This window comes from Thalassophryne amazonica, chromosome 4, assembly GCF_902500255.1.
Source record: "Thalassophryne amazonica chromosome 4, fThaAma1.1, whole genome shotgun sequence".
NCBI classification, from domain to species: Eukaryota; Metazoa; Chordata; class Actinopteri; order Batrachoidiformes; family Batrachoididae; genus Thalassophryne; species Thalassophryne amazonica.
In genome coordinates, this window is record NC_047106.1 from 63,056,138 (window position 1) to 63,069,518 (window position 13,381).

Sequence of the window (13,381 nt, forward strand, 5' to 3'; positions counted from 1 at the left end):
GGTAGGCTGATGTACTTGCTGCCCCCTCATGTTTCCCATTTGGTGGTAGGATACCCAGGTTGTGTTGTGTAAAATGTAAATAAAAACAGAATACAATGATTTGCAAATCCTCTTCAACCTATATTCAATTGAATACACCACAAAGACAAGATATTTAATGTTCAAACTGATAAACGTGGTGATTCTTGCCCCATCTTTGCTTGTGAATGACTGAGCATTCATCAACTTTCCCAGTCTTTTGTTGCCCCGTCCCAACTTTTTTGAAATGTGTTGCAGGCATCCATTTCAAAATGAGCAAATATTTGCACAAAAATAATAAAGTTTATGAGGTTGAACATTAAATATCTTGTCTTTGTGGTGTATTCAATTGACTATAGGTTGAAGAGGATTTTCAAATCATTGTATTGTGTTTTTATTTACATTTTACACAATGTCCCAACTTCATTGGAATTGGGGTTGTACCTCTGTTTGTACTGTTGCAGGCTTGAGTAGTATTATGAGTCTTGCCTGAGGACCTTTAATGCAGAGTTGTACCAGACAGGATAAAAACCCTTGCCTCCAAAAATTGTGCTTTCATTGTGCATAGTGAAAAATAAGGGTCATGACATGAGTCTATCAATGTATTGATTAAGACAATTCTGCAATTTATTTTATAACAAATAAAGACAATGAATATCAAAATCTTTACACTTGACTAACCTTGTGACATGAATATGGTGCCGCAGTGTTCAAGATCATAGCTCTGGTTGAAGAATGGACCTCTCTGGAGATATCACAGTCTGAAGTAAATAAACAGCTCCACTTAATTATGCACAGTGGATTCTCTTTTCAAAGGGTCCTTATGCTTCTGAGTTTAATGTCTGACATTTACCCTCTTTCATTTTCTTGTTCCGGTCCATCAAACCATGGATAATAATTACGGAGACTCCTCAGTCCCAAGCTGTAGTTCAAAAGGCCATATCTCAAAACCCTCCAGCAGCTTACACGTTTCCCTGCTCTCCTTAGGAAACTAATGGTGGTTCAACCAGCTGTGAGCAGAGTTGTGACAAATTAAAGCACAGTTAGCCCAAACTGTGCCAAATACTCAGCGATTGTTACAAAACCATAGTTACGAAATCACCCTCTGAGATGTGCTTTTTGCACAAATGTGCTGGGTGTAAAATAACAAACAAACAAAGACAAAAATAAATAAATAAATGAAATTTGATACAATGAACCCTAAGATACCTAAGCTAAAAAGTGGTGGTTGCTGCACTCAGATAATGTGGCTACTCATCTCACTCAGCCATCAAAGTTTTCAACAACCTTCAAGATGTGCATCTTTCAGCTGAGACCACTATGAAGCAGCACACAACAATGGAATACATCGGACCTTAAATGAAGATGCCGTAATACTTATCCCAGTGAGTGGTAATCAATAGAAAGTATTCGCTTTGATTGCTTCTGGTATAGCTTGCAAAATTCATGAAAGGCCAACAGGTAAACAGCTATTACACCCCCATCCATATCACTTTATCTCGTGCCATTATTTATTTAATTTTTGCAATCTGCAAGAGCGGAAACAAGCTGCACTACATGTTTATGGTACAAATGATGCTCTCCTGGTCACAATTACACCCACACGTGCACCACTCTGAGCAGACCCAGATTCATCCTGTGTTTTGCTCCTGCTGCTGTACTTGTAAAAACTCTTGCATTGAGCCGAGAGAACTGTATTACAGTGCACAGGCAGGCGCCAACAGCAGTGCTGTTGACAGGCTCTGCTTGCGTCAGAAAATTTTTGATTTCCCTTCCCCCCACAATGAGGACAAGGAATTGCACAGTGATGATCTATCGCCACAGTGGCACAAGAGATTTGAAAATGTAATGAAGGGACAAGAGCGTGATGATGGAGCATGTAGCACCACCACCACTTGTGTTTTCCTGCACTCTGGCTAATCCCATCTCTGTCATCCTTTGCTCCTTTCACACTTTCTGGTGCTGTGTGTTTTGGTTAGTTTTGTATCTTCATCAGTGTAATGCACATTTTAGGTTTAGCTACGCCTGTTGGTGTTTGCGATTCAGAGTTAAATGCACTTGCAGCGTACAATGCCTTCCACAGACAAGGCAGCTTGACTGTGGAGATCACAATAGTATGCATCAGCGGCTTTAAAACCTCTCCTTCCACTGCTTCACCTCTCTCTCTCTCTCTCTCTCTCTCTCTCTCTCCTCTCTACTGCTCTCACTGTCTTTTTGTCTTCTTTACCCATCAGTGGCGCAGGAGGCTTACCTTCAGGATTCTGCAGGAGTAGCTGGCAGGCTCCCTTCGAGGCATTTCACGGTTGCTGATCTCCCCAGGACTGCGCACTGCTTTCCTGGCTTAACAAAAAAAGAAAAAGAAAAAGAAAATGGAAAAAAAAAATCAGCCCTTGTGCCACTGTCCTCCTTCTGCTCTCAACATTCTCTTTCTACTCCTGTGTGATAGGGGGTCTGCATGTGAGAGAGAGCGAGAGAGTGAGAGAGAGAGAGAGTGAGAGCGATAGATGAGAGAGGAGAGAGGAGGGGGAGGAAAAGTCAGAGTGAGAGGAGTGATGGAAAGGATGTAAGCAGGAGTGTGTTGTACCTTGAATGCTTCCCTGCTCTTGTGTCTTCTTGAACCTTATGTCTCTCAGGTAAAGTATACGTGCACCTATTTGCAGATGATATGAGTGTGCATGTACAACTGCCATATGGTTTGGGTCTCCCGGTAGCCAATGCAGAGAGAAATGATCTTTAAAAAAAGCCAGGTACAGTGGGACAGCAAGGATGAAGGATATGTATGCTCGGTGGAGGAACGGTTCACAGAGACAGCAAGTGAGCGATGGCAAAGAGAAGTCTTTTGTAATCAATTGCTGTAAAAGTGTATTTGAAAAAAATACCCTTGAGGGTTAAAAAAGACATAAAGTACAATGTGAGTAAAGTGTATCTGCCAAACAATCAGAGGTAAAAAAGTAAGTCCCATATAGGTCTTGTGGCCTGCATGAAGTCATGATCAAGTGGTTAAAACAGTGGGTTTGTGATCAGAGGGTCCTTGGTTTAAATCCCTGTCAGACTGGAAAATCACTCAAGGCTGTTGGATAAGGTCCTTAATCCCCAAGTTACCCCCACACATTGGTGTGTGGGTGAATATAAGGCATCACTGTAAAGCAGTTTGAGCATAAAAAAGCACATATAAATGCAGTCTATGATGCTGGTGCTTATCCCTGGATTTCATAGTGTACAGTGGATTAGAGTCTCCAAGTCCCACTGGATTGGATGTCACTGACCAACATGTTCAGTCTGTTCACTATATAAACTGGATAATGTTATAAAATAATGAATATACATACTGACATGAAGCAGCTTTGGCAGTTAAAAAAAACAATGATAATGAATTGAAGCAGCAGGACCTTCATGGCCGGGACGACGGTGGGGATCGAACCCACGCTGCTCGCACAAAAGACCGTTCCTCTACCAGGTCAGCCAAAGGGGAACTCCCCGTTAGCCAAGCTAGCGGGAACGTCTTTTCAATTGGGACCTGGGACTTTCATCCCGCTACACATGTCCCCACCATTTTTGACTTCGTCCCGAAGTCACAGGTGCATGTTAGCATACTCTGTGATCCACATCCTGTTCGGGGACGCCAGATTGAAGCAGCAGGACCTTCGTGGACGGGACGACGGTGGGGGATCGAACCCACGCGGCTCGCACCAAAAGACCGTTCCTCTACCAGGTCAGCCAAAGGGGAACTCCCCGTTAGCCAAGCTAGCGGGAACGTCTTTTCAGTTGGGACCCGGGACTTTCATCTTGCTACAGAATGTTTACAACCCCAATTCCAGTGAAGTTGGGACGTTGTGTAAAATGTAAATAAAAACAGAATACAATGATTTGCAAATCCTCTTCAACCTATATTCAATTGAATAGACCACAAAGACAAAATATTTAATAAAAAAGAAGAAATAACTGGTGCAGCACAGAAATAAGTGCAAAAAATGTTTAATACGGTGCTGAAAGGAAAAAAAAATGTTCAAAGGGACTGACGTTTCGATGTGAGAGTCACATCTTCCTCAGAGTCCTGAACAAAATATTTAATGTTCAAACTAATAAACTTGATTGTTTTTGTGAAAATATTTGCTCATTTTGAAATGGATTTGGGAACTGAGGTCACTAATTGTTGAAGCTTTGTAGGTGGAATTCTTTCCCATTCTTCAACAGTCCGTTGAACAACTGGTCTCCGTTGTCGTATTTTGTGTTTCATAATGTGCCACACATTTTCAATGGGTGACAGGTCTGGACTCCAGGCAGGCCAGTCTAGTACCCACAATCTTTTACTACGAAGCCATGCTGTTATAACACGTGCAGAATGTGTCTTGGCATTGTCTTGCTGACATAAGCAGGGACGTCCCCGAAAAAGACGTTGCTTGGATGGCAGCATGTGTTGCTCCAAAACCTGGATGTACCTTTCAGCATTGATTGTTGATTGTTATTTATTCGGACTTCCTATTGGCCATTCATTCACGCCCCCTGGCCTGGGTCCGTGTACTTCACTTTCCCAACATTGATGGTGCCATCACAGATGTGTAAGTTGCTCATGCCATGGGCACTATCACAACCCCATACCATCACAAGTGCTGACGTTTGAACTTTGTGCTGGTAACAATCTGGATGGTCGTTTTTACTCTTTTACACAACGTCCCAACTTCATTGGAATTGGGGTTGTATGATTGCAGTGATAAAATATTTTCATAGGTTGAAATAATGTTTTCAATGAAAAAAAAAAAAAAAAAAAAAAAATATATATATATATATATATATATATATATATATATATATATATATATATATATATATATATATATATATATATATAGTAGAAATATTCTTTCCATTCCTTGAGTGCAAAAAAAAAGTTTTTTTATATGACACCAAAATAGATCAGCATTATTAGATATTAAGGACTTAAAATTAGACAGGTGGAAAAGTACTTATGTCTGCGTTAAATGGTAAATGGACTGCATTTATATAGCGCTTTTCCATCTGCATCAGATGATCTAATTGCTTTACAAATAAGGCCTCACATTCACCCCAATGTAAGGGTGCTATCATACAGGCACTCACTACACACCGGGAGCACCTAGGGGATTAAGGACCTTGCTCAAAAGCCCTTAGTGATTTTCCAGTCAGGCTGGGATTTGAACCGAGAATCCTCTGGTCTCAAGCCCAACGCTTTAACCACTAGAGTCTAGTGGTGTCCAAACTATTCCAGAAAGAGCCAAGAGGGTGCAGGTTTTCTTTGCAGCCACTGACTCCAGAAGGTGATTTCACTGATCAACTCATCCCATCTGCTCAAAGTGATGTTAACTGCACTAGACCATCACTTCCCCTCAGTTGTTCCTCAATTCAGACAAAAATCACAATAGGAACTTGTCCATGTTTTCATCTGACAGCACTTTTTTACGGCCATGTCCTCAAGATTTTAAAGGGTCAAATGTGACTTATAGAACTCCCATTTTGCACTGTGCTTCTTTTTAAAATTTGTGCTGAAAATTAACTGTTTGTGTTTGATAAAAACAAATTTAATGATAGTGGATTGATCACTCATTCTTGACACTGAGTGGTACTGATGGACTCGACAGCATTGCACAATGGGATCTCCTAAGGTGCCTGTCATCACAATGTTCTGTCAGCTTTTCCCTTTCCGTGGTAGATCTGACATGGATCTCCATGTTGATTTGGTAGCAGTTTTAGACCAGATACCCTTCCTACCATAACTCCACAGATGGAAAATGGGCATAGGTGGTCTTGAACCAGGAACATTCTGTTTTGGAAGCAAGCACACTAATCACTTGACCACAATCCGTGGGCCAATACAATGTAAATTAATTTATTAATTTTGTTCTTAAATTGTTATTTAATGTGTATACTTGTGCTTGTCCAAGACTGAGTCAAGCCCGAGCAGAATTACATTCAAAGACACAGACAGGTAGCATGACTGGCATATCTTATATTCAGAGTCATCTCATATTTGGAACAACACAGTATTACGTATCACGAGATTTTGCATCCTGAATATTTTGCAACAAAAAACAAATCAAGCTCAGTCTCACCACGGTTCTATCCATTCACCACCATAGTGAGTATCTGGCTCAAAAAGGTGTCCTTTACAAAATAAATGAATGCATTTCTGAAGCAGAGCATATATTTATTCTCATTTTAAATTCTGTCCACAAACATCTATGAGAGGCAAAAACCGAATGATGAAATTGTAAGGCATTGAAAAATAATGTAGACCACACAGTGACAGCGAGTGGATGAGAGCGAGGGCATAGAGAGAGAGGGCGATGAAGATAAATGTGGGGGAGGAGCAAATGAGAAAGTGAAAGAAAGAGGGGGTGGGGGCCCGTTCTGACGTCTGCATCACTGGAAACCCTACAAGGTATCCTCGTGGAGCTCCTGCATTGAATCGGAGAGATTTATGACTCCACAGCTCCCTCTTTGTTACCCCCCCTCACACACACACACACACACACACTTATACACACCAAGTCACAAGGCCACAGCAAGATAGCTGGAAGAAACTTTTTTCTTTTCCTCTCCACGGCCAGTTAAAGGAACCGATGACAACAAATTAGAGAACATCAAGGGGTAAAACTGCAATAATGAGGAGACTGGGATTTGACTGAGGGATATGAACACTCATGGGATGAATCTCATCATTGATCTTGAAGTTTTGGTGATCTTAATTGTAATAATATGGATCTTTCAGCAAGACTTCCCGCTGAAAGCAGAACCTGATTGTGGATCAGTCCATGTGGCTCCGAATTGCTCGGATCCAGGGAATTTGCAATTATTTCCACTCCTGAAGTTACACTGTTATTGATCAAAGCCCTTTCCCTGTTATTGCTTCTACTTCTCATCTTGTGGAGAAACCCACAGAGTGGACTGCACCTTCTTCATTATCAGTGCTTAAAGGAAGCTTGTGCATAGAGGTGCATTTGCATAATGTTATTTCATCTTAGCTAGTACAGCAGTGTCTTCTTTAGGTCTTCATCACAAGGCCAGATTAGAAAGAAAAAAAAAAATCAGGCTGTTGATTAGCCTGAAATGGTGGACAACATAATAGCAATGACACTTAAACAACAATTTATTTACATCCATATTCATATTAAAGCCAATTTAGCAATCAACCATTTGCTTCTCATTGACAATTCTGCCTATTACATATAGGCTGAATCAACCTAGAATGCACTATGTTGTCAACTTCTTGAGTTTTTTTTTTTTTTTTCAGTCAGCTAAATTTCCGGTCCTATTTGTAACAGAGCCTGACATCTACATGTATTTCTAAATGTATACAAGAAAACTGTGCAAGATAGAAGGGAATGACTAGAAATCTTGGTGAAGAAGCAACATCAGGTTAGTGATCTCAGTGGGGCAGTTGTGGTGTGGACATAGGACATTGAAACATTTCACACTGCAAGCTGTTAGCGATGTCTGTGCTTAATGGTTTACTTGAGAAATGACAGAATCAAGAAACACAAATGTGACAGTGGCAATCGGCTTTTTAATGGCCATCATGTGGAAGTCGTATAACTTGGAAATATCAAAGCATATGAAGTTGGGTCACACTTCCTCTGTGGTTGCGTTCGACTTCAGAAGTAAAAGAAGCTGGATGCAGTTGTGTTGCAAGGTATGTATTTTTTATTTTTGTCCAGTCTTGTGTGCAGTTATTTGTAATTTTAATTGTAGCTGTGCCAGTTACAGCACAACTGGAAATACAACTATACAGTGCATCCAGAAAGTATTCATAGCACTTCACTTATTTTTACATTTTTGATGTTACAGCCTTATCCCAAAATAGATAAAATTAATTTGTTTGTTCAAAATTCTACAAAGAATACCTCATTTTGACAATGTGAAAAGGTTTTATTTTTTTTTATTTTTGCAAATTTATTAAAACAAACAAAGATATCACAGGTACATAAGTAGGGAGGGGTGTTATTTCAAAAAAATTGTTGAAATCTATTACTTTTTGCATGGTATATGGAAATATACATGGAATAAACCATAACAGTATAATTTTTGGGTCATTTGGTTACAAAAACCCATATGGACGGAGCGTTTGAAAATGTCAAGTAACGCGTGTGCCGTATATGTGCTGTTGACGTAGAAAACCACTCTGTTGCTTATAATTAGTTAATTGTGGCCATGTCATTCTTTACATGTGATGATTATACTCAACTGATGTTGCTGAAATAAAAACTACATAGATTTTGTTTGTAACAATTGATCGTAACATTATGTACTGAAGTTAGGTTTTTTGTCAGTTACTCTTAAAAAACACCAGATAGGCTTATTGTTACTATAGAAGTTGAATATAAAATTGTGGTCAAACAACATTTAGAGCCAAATTTCAAGTCTCTATGTGCAGAGGTTCTCAAGATATGACATTTTCGTCAATATTTTTGGCGATTTTTGAACCCAATATCTTCACTGGCTCCGTCCATATGGGTTTTTGGAACCAAATGACCCAAAATTTATAGAGTGGCCAGATGGAAGCCGCTCCTTAGTAAAAGGCAGCCTGCCTGGAGTTTGCCAAAATGCACCTGAAGGACTCTCAGACTATGAAAAACAAAATTTTATGGTCTGATGAGACAAAGATTGAACTCTTTGGTGTGAATACCAGGCATCATGTTTGTAGGAAACCGGGCACCATCCCTACAGTGGAGCATGGTGGTGGCAGCATCAGGCTGTGGGGATTATGCAGGAACTGGGAGACTAGTCAGGATTGAGAGGAAAGATGAATACAGCAATGTAGAGAGACATCCTTGATGAAAACCTGCTCCAGAGCGCTCTTGACCTCAGACTGAGGTAACGGTGATGCAGGACAATGACCCTAAGCACACAGCCAATATATCAAAGGAGTGGCTTCCGGGCAACTCCGTGAATGTCCTTGAGTGGCCCGGCCAGAGGCCAGACTTGAATCTAATTCAACATCTCGGAAGAGATCTGAAAATGATATTATAACATTTATAGCAATAAACTATAGATGCCTAAAGTCAGCGGTTAAGAAAATGAACAGTGCTACAATCCCAGTTCCAAAGAAGTTGGGACATTGTGTAAAATGTAAATAAAAAGAATACAATGATTTGAAAATCCTCTTCAACCTATATTCAATTGAATACACCACAAAGACAAGATATTTAATGTTCAAACTGATAGACTTTGTTGTTTTTGTGCAAATATTTGCTCATTTTGAAATGGATGCCTGCAACATGTTTCAAAAAAGTTGGTACGGGGCAACAAAAGACTGGGAAAGTTGATGAATGCTCAAACAACACGTAATTGGAAACAGGTGAGTGTCATGATTGGGTATAAAAGGAGCATCCCCAAAAGACTCAGCCATTCTGCGTGAAAAATAGTCCAACAGTTTAAGAACAATATTTCTCAGCATTCCATTGCAAGGAATTTAGGGATTCCATCATCTACAGTCCATAATATAATCAGAAGATTCAGAGAACTTTCTACACGTAAGCGGCAAGGCCGAAAACCAACATTGAATGCCCGTGACCTTTGATCCCTCAGGTGGCACTGCATTAAAAACCAACATCATTGTGTAAAGGATTTTAAGGTGCTTTTACACATAACAACAAGTCACGAATGCCACAAAGTATATATTCTTGGCCGCTGATCACGAATGTGATTATTCGGGGCAGAGGCGTCAGGTGTCCCCAGGAACTGCTGCAACCTGTTATGACATGTCAGGAACCATTATGCACGGTCAAGAATAAGTTTCGACATTGTTGCGCACTGTTACGTGCAATAGCGATAACACCGGTATCGTGCACGCCTGCCCGTCGGCTTGATGCTTTCTTTGTTCGCTCATACAAGCTGTTCTGCCATGAGTCACCCAGATTTGTACTTGATTGTACTATGTGTGAAGGGGCCCTTATCCTATGACATATGGGGATAAGCACCAGCCTGATGGGGCTCACAGCCTGCATAGAAATTACTTCTTTTCATCAAAAGCCTACTATTGGACACCAAGATAATCCAAATTAGTCCACATGATGTGATTATGTGCAATTCAATATGCCAGAATGGCAGCCATTTTTCATCTTTTTTTTTTTTTAAGAATTCAAGAGGCATAGGGACTTTTTCAAACAGTGCCTGTGCTGATTCCGGATACTGTAGCATGAAGCGGATGAGTGAAATGGTAAATGGACTGCATTTATATAGCTTTTCCATCTCCATCAGATGCTCAAAGTGCTTTACACATCAATGCCTCACATTCACCCTGATGTGAGGTTGCTGCCATACAAGGTACTCACTACACACCGGGAGCAACTAGGGGATTAAGGACCTTGCCCAAGGGCCCTTAGTGATTTTCCGGTCAGGCTGGGATTGGAACCGAAGATCCTGTGGTCTCAAGCCCAACACTTAACCACTAGGCCATCATCTCCACATGAATTCCATTTGACAGGATGCTAGTCCATTTCAGATGACTTCCTCAGCCTGTGCCAGTATCTCCGACCAAACGGGCAGCTCGAAAAATTGGTCCACCCTGCCATCATTGCACATGCACCATTTGGACCACACCAGCATGCCTGAGACTGACTCATTACACCCAAAGAGTGCACGTCAGAGTCAGATGTGCTGTGGTGGCACTCTGATCAGTCCCCTGTCTTTTATTATGAATTCATGCTGAATTTATGTGGACACGATTGTTGTACAAAAACTTCCTTAAAGCGCCAGCATCACGCCATAATCTCTCATCAACCATTAAAATTTTCACCGAAAACCAGTGGAATTTCTCAAATGGTGTCCACTTCGATGTGCCTCTCAGTTTTTGAAAAATATTTGATCAAGCAAAGTGCCAGTCTCTCAGGAAGTTCTCAGACAAAGAGATTGCGACGGGAGGGGTGGACCACTCCTCACTCAAAGCCTGCCCACAGGCGAATGATGTAACCGACAGGCGTGAAAAAACTCGCATGCACACGAGGGTTCAAGGTTGGCTGATGCAATCGCACGTGATTCAAATCCATATAGTTTTTGAAAAAAATAAAAAGGTACGTTAGTTTATTGACAGACCTCGTATATATATATATATATATATATATATATATATATATATATATATATATATATATATATATATATATAATTCAGATCCTATTTACAATTTGTACATGTTCAGTCAAGCCCCTCTGTTTTGTGATGAGACAATTTCACAAGGACCACAGTGAAAATAAGCGTTTATGCTTTATTGTGTCCATGTATCATTGATACATTCACCTCTGTATGTTTATATTGATGTTACAGAATAAAGGCAATCAATCAATCAATCATACGGAGCCCTGGAAGTGTCATCACAAAATGTTTTGCATGTGGAGAGAATGTGCGCACATTTTATTATATTGTGCACTCATTTTATTATATTGTGTGCACATTTTATTATATTGTGCGCTCATTTTATTAAATTGTGCACACGTTTTATTATATTGTGCACTTGTTTTATTATATTGTGTGCACATTTTATTATATTGTGCGCTCATTTTATTAAATTGTGCGCACGTTTTATTATATTGTGCACTCGTTTTATTATATTGTGTGCACATTTTATTATATTGTGCGCTCATTTTATTAAATTGTGTGCTCATTTTATTATATTGTGCGCATGTTTTATTAAATTGTGCGCACGTTTTATTATATTGTGCACTCGTTTTATTATATTGTGTGCACATTTTATTATATCGTGCGCTAATTTTATTAAATAGTACGCACGTTTTACTATATTGTGCGCATGTTTTATTATATTGTGCGCATGTTTTATTATATTGTGCGCTTGTTTTGTTATATTGTGTGCTCATTTTGTGTGCCCATACTGGGTCCACATTTTTTTAATCTTTATATAAATGACATATTTAATGTGTCACAATTATTAAAATTATTATTATTTGCAGATGATACCAATATATTCTATTCCAGTGATAACTATAGCAAACTTATTAATGTGGTAAATAGTGAATTAATTAAGCTGAAAACTTGGTTGAATATTAATAAATTATCCCTAAATATAAAAAAGACTAAAGTCATGTTTTTTGGAAATCATAATGTCAATTCTAATTTATCAATAAATATAGACAGTGTCGAAATAGATAAAGTGTCAGAGGTCAAATTTTTAGGGATAACCAGCGATAGTAAATTAAGCTGGAAGTCTCATATCAGCCACATACATAAAAAAGTTTCCAAGAATGTCTCTATTATGTACAAAGCAAAATATTTTCTGGATCATAATGCATTATATTTATTGTATTGTTCTTTAATCTCTCCTTACTTAACATATTGTATAGAAATCTGGGGTAACAATTACAAAAGTTTGCTACATCCCCTCTGTATAATCCAAAAGCGGGCAATAAGAATCATCTATAAGGTAGGATATCTTGATCACACAAATAGTCTATTTTTGCAATCCAAATTGTTGAAAATGCCAGATCTGGTTAATTTTCACACTGCACAATTATTATATAAAGCCAGTAAAAACTCATTACCCAGTAATATTCTGAGTCTCTTCACCCAGAGAGAAGGAAGCTATAACTTGAGGGGATGTGGTAACTTTAAAGTCAAGGCAGTGAGAACTACCAGGAAAAGTTTCTTTGTGTCCGTGTGTGGCATTAAGCTGTGGAATAGTTTGGCACCTCAACTCAAGCGATGTCCTAACATCCATCAATTCAAAAAAAGATACAAAGAAATGGTTCTGTTGAAATACATGAATGAGGAGAGAGGTGCGTGATCGTCACGTCCTTTTAATTTATTTCTAGTTAATTTACCTTTGCTTTTTTGCCTTGTCAGCAATAGAAGGGGTCTTGCTAGGACACACAAACTTTCATAAAATACCTGGAATTATCCTGTACATCAATTTAATTATATATATCATAGCCATAATTGTAAACTATATTATAAAAAAAAATGAAAGTGATAATAATGATAATAAAATCTTACTATATGTTTGTTAATATAATAGATGTTAACATATTTGCATAATACCTGTTATTGCCGGTGTCGTAACCATGGTCAAAAGTATTATTCTTATACATCATGATCCTGTAGTTGAAATGCTAGTCAAATAGAAGTATGGTGATGATGGTAATAACTTAGAGAGAGGGGGAAACATGTATATGTATGTATGTATATATGTATGCGTATACGAGGGCTGTCCGTAAAGTATAGGTCCTTTTTATTTTTTTCAAAAACTATATGGATTTCATTCATATGTTTTTACGTCAGACATGCTTGAACCCTCGTGCGCATACGTGAGTTTTTCCATGCCTGTCGGTGACGTCATTCGCCTGTGAGCACTCCTTGTGGGAGGAGTCGTCCAGCCCCT

General features: G+C 39.1%; 1 protein-coding gene across 1 annotated transcript in view; it reads right to left on the bottom strand.

The window, feature by feature from the left end:
* The window catches only part of kcnj5 (potassium inwardly rectifying channel subfamily J member 5), a 228,198-nt gene extending 225,729 nt beyond the window's left edge, over nt 1-2,469 (bottom strand). Inside the window, exon 1 of the mRNA XM_034168001.1 lies at nt 2,270-2,469. The gene's annotated coding sequence lies outside the window, so the exon portion shown is untranslated. The remainder of the gene's footprint in view (nt 1-2,269) is intronic.
* Nucleotides 2,470-13,381: the final 10,912 nt, after the last annotated feature.